General features: G+C 35.6%; 1 long non-coding RNA gene across 1 annotated transcript in view; it reads left to right on the forward strand.

Moving 5' to 3' along the window:
• The window catches only part of LOC110314846, a 7,644-nt gene extending 2,018 nt beyond the window's left edge, over nt 1-5,626 (forward strand). Inside the window, exons 2-4 of the long non-coding RNA XR_002380191.1 lie at nt 827-966; nt 5,146-5,247; nt 5,390-5,626. This is a non-coding gene — a long non-coding RNA (uncharacterized LOC110314846). The remainder of the gene's footprint in view (nt 1-826; nt 967-5,145; nt 5,248-5,389) is intronic.
• The last annotated feature ends 4,102 nt before the right edge of the window (nt 5,627-9,728 follow it).

Raw genomic sequence — 9,728 nt, forward strand, 5'->3', positions numbered from 1 at the left:
TGTGTGTGTGTGTGTGTGTGTGTGTGTGTGTGTGTGATTTCAAAGAGGAAAATTGCTCCTAAATTTTTGGAATACAAAGTCTTTTGAGATAAAAATATGATTGCTTCATTTTTTATTTACATAGAATGCATTTAGTATGTAGATTTTTATTACATTATTAAGATTACTTCTTAGTGTTGATGCAGCTTCAGAACTGGAACCTATAACTTATATTGCACATTTTTCTTCATGACATTTTGCATGTTACAAAATTATTGTCATGTACATATGTATTCAAATAATATGTTAGGTAATTAAAAGGCAAAAGCAGAAATACACAATAAAGCAATTAGCACATATTTAATTTTTTCTATAATAAGATTACTTTCTAATGATTTGCTTGAACAACTGTAACTTACTTTCCTTTTTATTTTAATTCTTTTTATTAGATATACTCTTTATTTATACTTTAAATGTTATCCCATTTCCCAGTTTACCCAGAACCCCACTATCCCAACCTCCCTACTGCTGCTTCTATGAAGGTGTCTCCCCATATACTTGCTCCTGCTTCCCCACCCTGGCATTCCCCTAACTTAGTTTTCTAACTATTGATTTACCCTAAATTTTCACAAAGTTTATTTTATTGGGTTTTGTTTTGTGTGTCTGTGTGTGAGGGGTGTAGGGTGGGTCATTGGTCTGCATGTTGCACTATATATATGTAGTACCTTCCAATGCTATAAGATATCCCTCAAAAATGAAGTTACAAGAGATTATGTGCAAACATGTGGGAGTGTAGACTCAAACACATATGCTCTGATTGATGACGTTATTTCATATTAATTTTTAGTTTTCAGGGAAATTCCATACTATCTACCTAGCAAGTAAATCTGTGGGTGCAATAGCAGAAAAGAGCCCACAGCGTATGCTGATGCGTGAGGTTCAGTTTTTTAAGGAATACAGTGTCATGAGCATGACGTTCTATGTGAGGTAAGAAAAGGTATTTCATTAAAAGAACCAATCTTTTTGAAATGAGAATTAAGGCATTACAATATATTTCTGGAAATGATAAGATGATGGGGATTTAATAGTAATTTGAGAAAAGCTGGAATTGCAAGTGAGTGAATCTTAAAAATATTAAACTTGAGTTTTCACATCTTGATGTTTTGATCTTTCTTTTTATTAAAATCATGAATGTGCCAACACAGTAAATAATACATCATGCAATAGAACCTATGTTTGCTAAACATAAAATATTAATAAATTTGAATATAAGTAAAGAAAAATCTGATATCAAATGTGGCAAAAGCAGTGAAGAATGTTCCTCATCTTGCAAATCATCCTGATAATATCTAGTATTGCATCCATGAGGTCACCCTCTTCACTTTGGTGAGGTGGAAAATCCTGTCAATTTAGGGTCTGAGCCCCATTCCCATCCTCAAATCTTGGTCCACATCAAAAGTCAGTCCATTCCCAACAGGAATCATAAACTTAAAAGATGATTAATATGTTTGCACACCAAAGAATAACATCATAACATACAGATTCAAGGTCAGGAATGTGTCTTACTTCCAGGAAGATGGGAAGATTTTTTTTTTTTTTTTTGGTGGTGGTGGGGAACAAATAGACATTTGATGATAAACGTGAAAAAGAAGTATTCATTGTTTAATATGCATTGCTTAGGAAAAATGGGACATGCCAACTACACACAGTTTGGGCTGATAAAGTTACATGGAACTATTGTCCATTTACACGTGAGTATTAATGGTTCAGGACTGACTGTATTATTAACATGTTATTTGAGGAGTTGAACTTTATCAAGACTGTCTTTAGTGGATAAGTGGTCCCTTATGTCTAAATTTACAGGTTATTTAATCCTAAAACATTGTCTCGAAAGCAACTGGACTCATGATATCCGTGGGACCTGGATCCTGCGTGATCCAGTTCATCATTTTCCAAATATCTACTTCTATTCTCCATCATATGCTGGAGGCATAGAACGAAGTGAGTATAATAGCCATTATATATTCTCCACCAGCATTGGGAGATAATGCCCATATGAATGAATCTTGCTAGGTGGCACAAAACAAACAAAAAACAAACAAATAAATAAATAGAGGTTTTGCTAAAGTTGGTCATTGAATAGGCATACACTGAATTTTTTAATTTCGTGTTAGAAGATGTGATAATAATTTAATCCCTGATTCAATAATTTAATGCAGAATTGATAATATATGTTGTAGTATGTTAGGAATAATGGGATTGTTATGAAAAAATTCCTACTGTTTTTAAAACAATATAGTTTAAATATATGAGTTATATCTAGATAATATTATATGAACTTAAAGGATTATATTTATGAATAGATATTTTATATTATATAAATTATTATTTTAATAAAATAATACATAATTGATACATTATGAAATACAGAATAGCTTTCATGATAATATGATAAATATAAGCATAATTTAATAATTAGTAAAAAATCAAGGTCATGAATTTGAAGGAGAATGTGGATGGTCAAAAACAAATTTTCATGGTGTAAAGGGATGTTTCAAATGTTATAACTATAGTAAAATCTCAAAACTAAACAATAAGTAAAATTAATAGGAAACTCTATATTATGTTGTAATGAAAGAAAATTTATTTATTAACAGAACCAAGTAGCTTTTTTATTGTGCTACATTTTGTCTCAAACACAACCATCATATTCCAAGCTAAGTTTGTTAATGATTTGAATTACTTCCAGAATCTCACAGGAGTACTGGGTATGTAAATATTTTTTATTAGATATTTTCTTTATTTTCATTTCAAATGTTATCCCCTTTCCTTGTTTCCCATCTAGAAACCCCCTATTCTGTCATCCCTCCCCCTATCCCAACCACCCACTGCCACATCACCACCCCGGCCTTCTCTTACACTGGGGCACAAAGCCTTCACAGCGTCAAGGCCTGTCTTCCCATTGATGTCCAACATTGACACCCTCTACTTCATATACGTCTGGAGACATGGGTCACTTCATGTATACTCTGGTTGGTGGTTTAGTCCCTGGGAGATCTGGGTAGTCTGGTTGGTTGATATTGTTGTTCTTCGTATGGGGTGGCAAATCCCTTCACCTCTTTCAGTCCTTTCTCTATCTCCTTCATTGGGGAACCCAGCGCTCAGTACCATGGTTGGCTGTGAGCATCCACTTCTGTATTTGTTAAGATCTGGCAGATCCTGTCAAGAGAAAGCTGTATCAGGCTCCTGTCAGCAATAACTTCTTGGCATCTGCATTCACAGAGTCAAGGGCCTCTTCTTCCATTGATGTCCCAGAAGGCTATCTTCTACTTCAAATGCAGCTTGAGCTATGAGTACATCTATGTGTACTCTTTGGTTGGTTGTTTAGTTGCAGGGAGCTCTGGGGTGTCTGGATGATTGATTTGATGTTCTTCATATGGGTTACAAATCTCTTCAGCTCCTTCTTTTCTCTAACTTCTTTGGGGAACCCATGCTCAGTCCAAAGGTTGGCTGTGTAGATCTGCTTCTGTATTTATCAAGCTCTGGCAGAGCCTCTCAAAGAAAGCTATATCAGGATCCTGTCAGCAAGCACTTCTTGGCATATGCATTAGTGTCTGGGTATGATGTCTTTATGTGGGATGGATCCCCAGGTGGGACAGTCTCTGTATGGCCTTTCCTTTAGTTTCTGCTCCACACTTTGACTCCATGTTTCCTCCCTTGAGTGTTTTGTTCTCCCTTCTATGAAGGACTGAAACATCCACTTTTTGGTTTTCCTTCTTCTGCAGTTTCATTTTTTTTGTGAATTGTATTTTGGGTATTCTAATATTTGGGGCTAACTTCTACTTATCAGTGAGTGCATACCATTTGGGTTCTTTTGTGACTGAATTACCTTGCACAGGATGTTATTTTCTAATTCCATCCATTTGTCTAAGAATTTCATGATGTCATTGTATATAGCATCTAAGTAGTACTCCATTGTGTAAATGTACCACATTTTCTGTATTCATTCCTCTGTTGAAGGACATGTGGGTTCTTCCCAGCTTCTGTCTATTATGAATAAGACTGCTATGAACATAGTGGAACATGTGTCCTTGTTATAAGTTGGAATTACTTTTGGGTATATGACAAGGAATAGTATAGCTGGGTCCTCAGATCAGATAGTCCTATGTTCAATTTCTTGAGGAACTGGATTTTCACAGGGGTTGTACCAGTTTGCCATTCCTCCAAAATGGAGGTGTGTTCTTTCTCCACATGCTGGCAAGAATCTGCTGTCATCTGAAGTTTTGATTTTAGGTATTCTGACTGCTGTGAGATAGAATCTCAGGGTTGTTTTGGTTTTCATTTCCCTGACGACTAAGGATGTTGTACATTTCTTTAGGGGCTTCTCAGCCATTCAGTATTCCTCAGTTGAAAATTCTTTGTTTAGATCTGTAACCCATTTTTAATAGGGTTATTTGGTTGTCTGGAGTCTAAATTCTTGAGTTTTTGTATATATATTGTATATTAGGCTTCTATTGGATATAGGGTTGGTAAAGAAATTTTACCAATCTGTTGGTTGACAGTTTGTCCTATTGACAGTATCCTTAGTCTTGCAGAAGTTTTGCAATTTCACAAGGTCATACTTGTTGATTCTTGATCTTAGAGCATAGGCCATTGGTGTTTTGTTCAGGAAAATTTCCCCTTTGCCTATCTATTTGAGACTCTTCTCCACTATTTTCTATTAGTGTCAGTGTATGTGCTTTTATGGGTAAGTTAATCTTTTATGGTAAAAATAATTTTTTTCTTTTTTGTTAATCACAATATAACTGTGTCCCCTACATTTAGTTTCATGATATACTGGTGCAGAAATATGTTTACTAATCATGATGTGTGAGATTCAAGTGGAATTGTACAGGATAATAATTTCAATAATAATTCAATACTAATTTTAGTATTCCTGATTTTAAATCAGCATCTCAGATATATTGGATGGAGAGTTATTATCTTATCCACAGTAAAACTATCTGACCTGACTTCAGAATGTTTCCATGACTGACATCTCCATTCTTGCAGGGATGGTGGGGTAAAGTAGCAGCATTTACCAACTGATAAGAATACTTGATGAATATAGACTATTTGGTGTGAATATAGTGTCTGTCTCTTCTTACTTTTTCCAATGAAATGCAGCAATTGGAGCAAATATCACTGAAGAAATGTGGGAAGAATATGTGAAGGTGACTAAGTTTGTCCAAATTCCTACTAAAAATATTGAAAATGTCTATGAAACAGGTAAGTTGATTCCTGTAAAATGATGTGAATTTAGAGTAAATGATTCTTGATTTGCATCACATCACTATAAAAAGCTTACCTGAAAACATGAAGGAAATCCAATATTAATTTTAAACATTTTCATCTTTGTCTTATCTTACAGATGTGTGCCCTAAATAGGAGCCTTGAACTCGAGGAGACAAATTGTATTAGTCAGTATTGTTGATTCATTGGAATTAAATTTATATGTTGATTGATTACAAATGTATTCACAACTGTCATTCATGGGTTTCTGTACTCCCTATTGTTATGGAATATGGTTAATTACTTTATGTAAGATTAAGTGAATTGATTTCAACATTGTAAAAGTGTTTTCCATAAAGTACCCAATGCAGATCAATCGGGGAATTTATCAGTTGGTGTTATCAAAGTCACATCCATAACCTATCATAAATGGGAATATTTTGTGTATTTCAAAATTAATATATACAAAAATATGAAACTCCCAAAGATATCAGAATTGTCAATTGTATGGTTTCTTTCAGGAAATTTCCAAAAATATCTTAATGGGGCTTGTTAAAGTCTAGATTTGTCTGGTTGGGGTAAACTGAAGTGAGGCCATGGAGATATCAATTTATCACTCAGCAGACTACCTCTGAAATCAAAAGCCTTGATTCAGTAGGACCAGCAATTCCTCTGACCTGCAAGAGTCTACTAGAACTCTTCAAAGGCAAGAGAGAAGGCAGAAAGAAGTTAAACAGGAAAAATAACCACACATACTCACACACAGATACATACACATTCAGTGAATAAAGCATGAGAAGTTACAAAAAGTTTTATTTTTCCTTCCACTGCTTGTATATTCCAGCAAAATCTCTCAGGTAGCATAAACGTTACAATGTGATTGTGTTGTATTTTCCTTTAATGAATGGTTTTTTTTTTTAAAGTATGTTCCCTAATACGTTTACTTGAAAAAACAACTTATATATTACACATGAAGGAGAAAACAAATCATTCCCAAGATCCCACACACATTCATAACTAAGCCACTTTCTATAGATTAAAAAAAGTATGTGAAAGCCATGTAATTTTCACAACCTTTTTTTTTTTTTTACAGATAGGTGGCAATTTGTGGTGAATAAAGATAGGATGAATTATTTTATTATTTATCATAAAAAGTAACCTTATGTAAATCTTAAAATAATCAAAAAGCTAAACATTTATATAAAAATCTATGTCATTACTATTTTTAAATTCTCAGTGTTCACATGTACTGATAACCATCATTTTTATTAAATCATATCTGGAAGCTGTGGGCAATAACAGCTACAAGAAAGTAATCATCACCTTGGTCACTTGCCCAGTTCTAGAAGGAGAGTCCTGACAGGTAGTGCTGGTGGGGTTGCCATTGCTCTTGTTTAATGAACACAGAATGTCCTTAGCTTAACATTTAAGAACTTCAAATTTATACCTAAGATTTTGTCAGAAGAGCCGTGTACAAAAACATCTTAAACTAACTGAACTAAGAAGCTACATCTCCAAATTCTTTCTAAAAATGTTGGTATTGCTGACAGTCAATATCTCTAAATTCTTTTGAAGGGTGCAATTGTATCATTAATCTGCTCTAGCAGCAATGCTTAACAAAGATCAAGTATTATTATTGTGTTGCAAATCTCCTCCCAAACATGCCCCAGCAGTGAAAACACAACACAGTTAATACGATTACATGTTGTGCACCTAGATTGGGCAGATCTACCTCTACACTACCATATTTCACATCTATGAGACCCCTTAGAACTTTCAGTTTCTCCAGGCCACATACTTCTGCTCAGCTTTTCTTCTTCCTCCACTGCATCCTCTCCTTCTTCCATTTTCTCCTTCTTCACTCTCCCACCTTCAGTTCCACTTCCTTTCTACCTTCCCAATCATCAGCTCTCCTTTATTTTACAGATTAAGGGGGGGAAGCAGGTTTACAGGAAATTACCTTAGTGCTGACTCATTTCTTTTCCATAGCCACTCTAAGGAGAATGGAATTAACATCAAATTTAACTAGCCCCAGGGCTATCCACATTTCCCCCTTTCTGTCCAATTAAGAGACTATATAGTTGAACATAACTATTACTATTTTGTAATTTAGAAAGTACATGAGACATAAAACCCAGCCCATCATGTTTGTTAATTAGACAGAACCTCTGTTATCTATCCTTTCTTTAAGGACTTATAATTCTACATCTAGCTATGTCTTGGCATTAGATTGAATGCCATCTGAAAACGATCCTCTCAAAACTGTTCCTCTCAAAATAAAAATCCTTGGTTTGCTAGAAGAGTATGTATATATTTTTTTCTTTTTCAATTTTTTATTAGATATTTTCTTCATTTACATTTCAAATGCTATCCCCAAAGTCCCCTATACCCNCCCCCGCCACACTCTCCTATACACCCACTCCCAACTTGTGGCCCTGGTGTTCCCCTATACTGGGGCATATAAGATTGCAAGACCAAGGGGCTGGCCTCTCTTCCCAAGGATGGTCGAATAGGCCATCTTCTGCTACATATGCAGCTAGAGCCACTAGCACTGGAGGTACTGGTTAGTTCATANTGTTGTTCCACTTATAGGTTTGCAGACCCCTTCAGCTCCTTGGGTACTTTCTNTAGCTTCTCCATTGGNGGCCCTGTGTTCCATTCAATAGATGACTGTGAGCATTCACTTCTGTATCTGCCAGGCACTGGCATAGCCTCACAGGAGACAGCTATATCAGGGTCCTTTCAGCAANATCTTGCTGGAATATGCAATAGTGTCTGGTTTGGTGGCTGATGATGGGTTGTATCCCCAGGTGGGGTAGTCTCTGGATGGTCCATTCTTTTGTTTTTACTCCAATCTTTGTCTCTGTAACTCCTTCCATGGGTATTTTGTTCCTTTTCAAAGAAGGAATGAAGTATCCACACATCAGACTTCCTTTTATGAAATTCTTGGGCATATGGATGTACCTGGAGGATATCATCCTGACTGAGGTAACCTAATCACAAAAGACTTCACTTGATATGCACACACTGATAAGTGGATATTAGCTCAGAAACTTAGAATACCCAAGATACAATTTGTAAAAAAACAAGAAAATCAAGAAGAAGGAAGAGTATGTAGTTTTTCAATCACACTGGAAATCCAAGAATGACTGATATTAACTGAAAATTTATAGAAAGCTTAAAACAGCTTCCAGAATGTAGCCAATCCATAGAGACTGCTGATCACCTAGATATTCCTTTATTTCAACAAGTTGGAGCATTGGTCATCAGCCTACTAGCAAGGGTCATCTGACAGACTTAGAGAAACAGGAATCTTAAGGACTAGCCTACTCTGTCTCAGCAGAATCAAAACTGTAATAGTGTCCTTTCTTTGGACAGTATTATGTCTGTGGATGAAATGAGGCAATTCTTACCTAATGGCTATTTTGTCACAACTGGATTAACTAAAAGATGCTCAGTATCTTATTTGAATCCAAGACAGGGAAAGCTGTCAGGAGCAGACTGGCCTCAACAACATTCCACACTCTGTGGAATTCTGATGATTTTGAAAACCAACTATCTATGTTAAGTAATCTAGACTGTTGTATGTTAACTGCTCTCAGCTATTTCTAATTAAAATAACTGAAAACAACCTAACAATAAACTCAGAAACAGAAATTTCCTATTTGGCACTTAACTCACAGCCTTAAACATCTCGGATCTGTTGATAATTCTGGGTCTAAGCCTTGTACTTCAAAATTTTTAGTATCAATGACAACCTATAATAACCACCCCCAGCCCCAAAGTTTAGGAAACTGGGACAATGACTCTTCATAACTTCTTCAAGCTGAATATAGGTGTGGAGATATTTTTAAGGGAGTGGGGAGGTTAGGGAATGGGGGGGTTGATTGACCTTAAGAAGGCCACACCAATAATTGTATTAGTCTCTAATGTTTGTCTCCTGACTGGATCCAGATGAAAAACCAAGACATCAGAAGTTCAGGCAGGTCAGTTCATCATGTCTGACAATGAAATTCACAAGGCTGTATATTCTGTAATATATAAATCTCAAAACAAAATTTTAGTATCATCAAACTAAACTTTGTGTTTGATTCTCTGGAATCTAGTTCTCAGGGAATCTCCCCCTATCAAATCTGATCCATATAACTCTGGAACGTCTAAACACCTTAATCACCTTTCCAAAAACACAAAGACAAAACCTTTTCCCCAAATCAGCATATCCTTCAGCCTGGAAAATCTGTAGCTTTCCCTTTGTTCTAGAGGAAAAATAAAACCACCACAGTACTCTAAATCAAACATATTTTAGCCTACTTAGGCCTTTCTAATTTGTCATGTCAGGATTTAAACCCAAAATTCCCACGGAGCACATGTTAGTCAGAATATGAGTCTCCTGCAGACTTTATTATACCATCTTTAAAACAATTGATCAAACTTCTATTTTCCTTTCCTTTCCTCTCCTCTCCTCTCCTCTCCTCTCC

This window comes from Mus pahari, unplaced genomic scaffold (assembly GCF_900095145.1).
Source record: "Mus pahari unplaced genomic scaffold, PAHARI_EIJ_v1.1 scaffold_8398_1, whole genome shotgun sequence".
Classification (NCBI taxonomy): domain Eukaryota; kingdom Metazoa; phylum Chordata; class Mammalia; order Rodentia; family Muridae; genus Mus; species Mus pahari.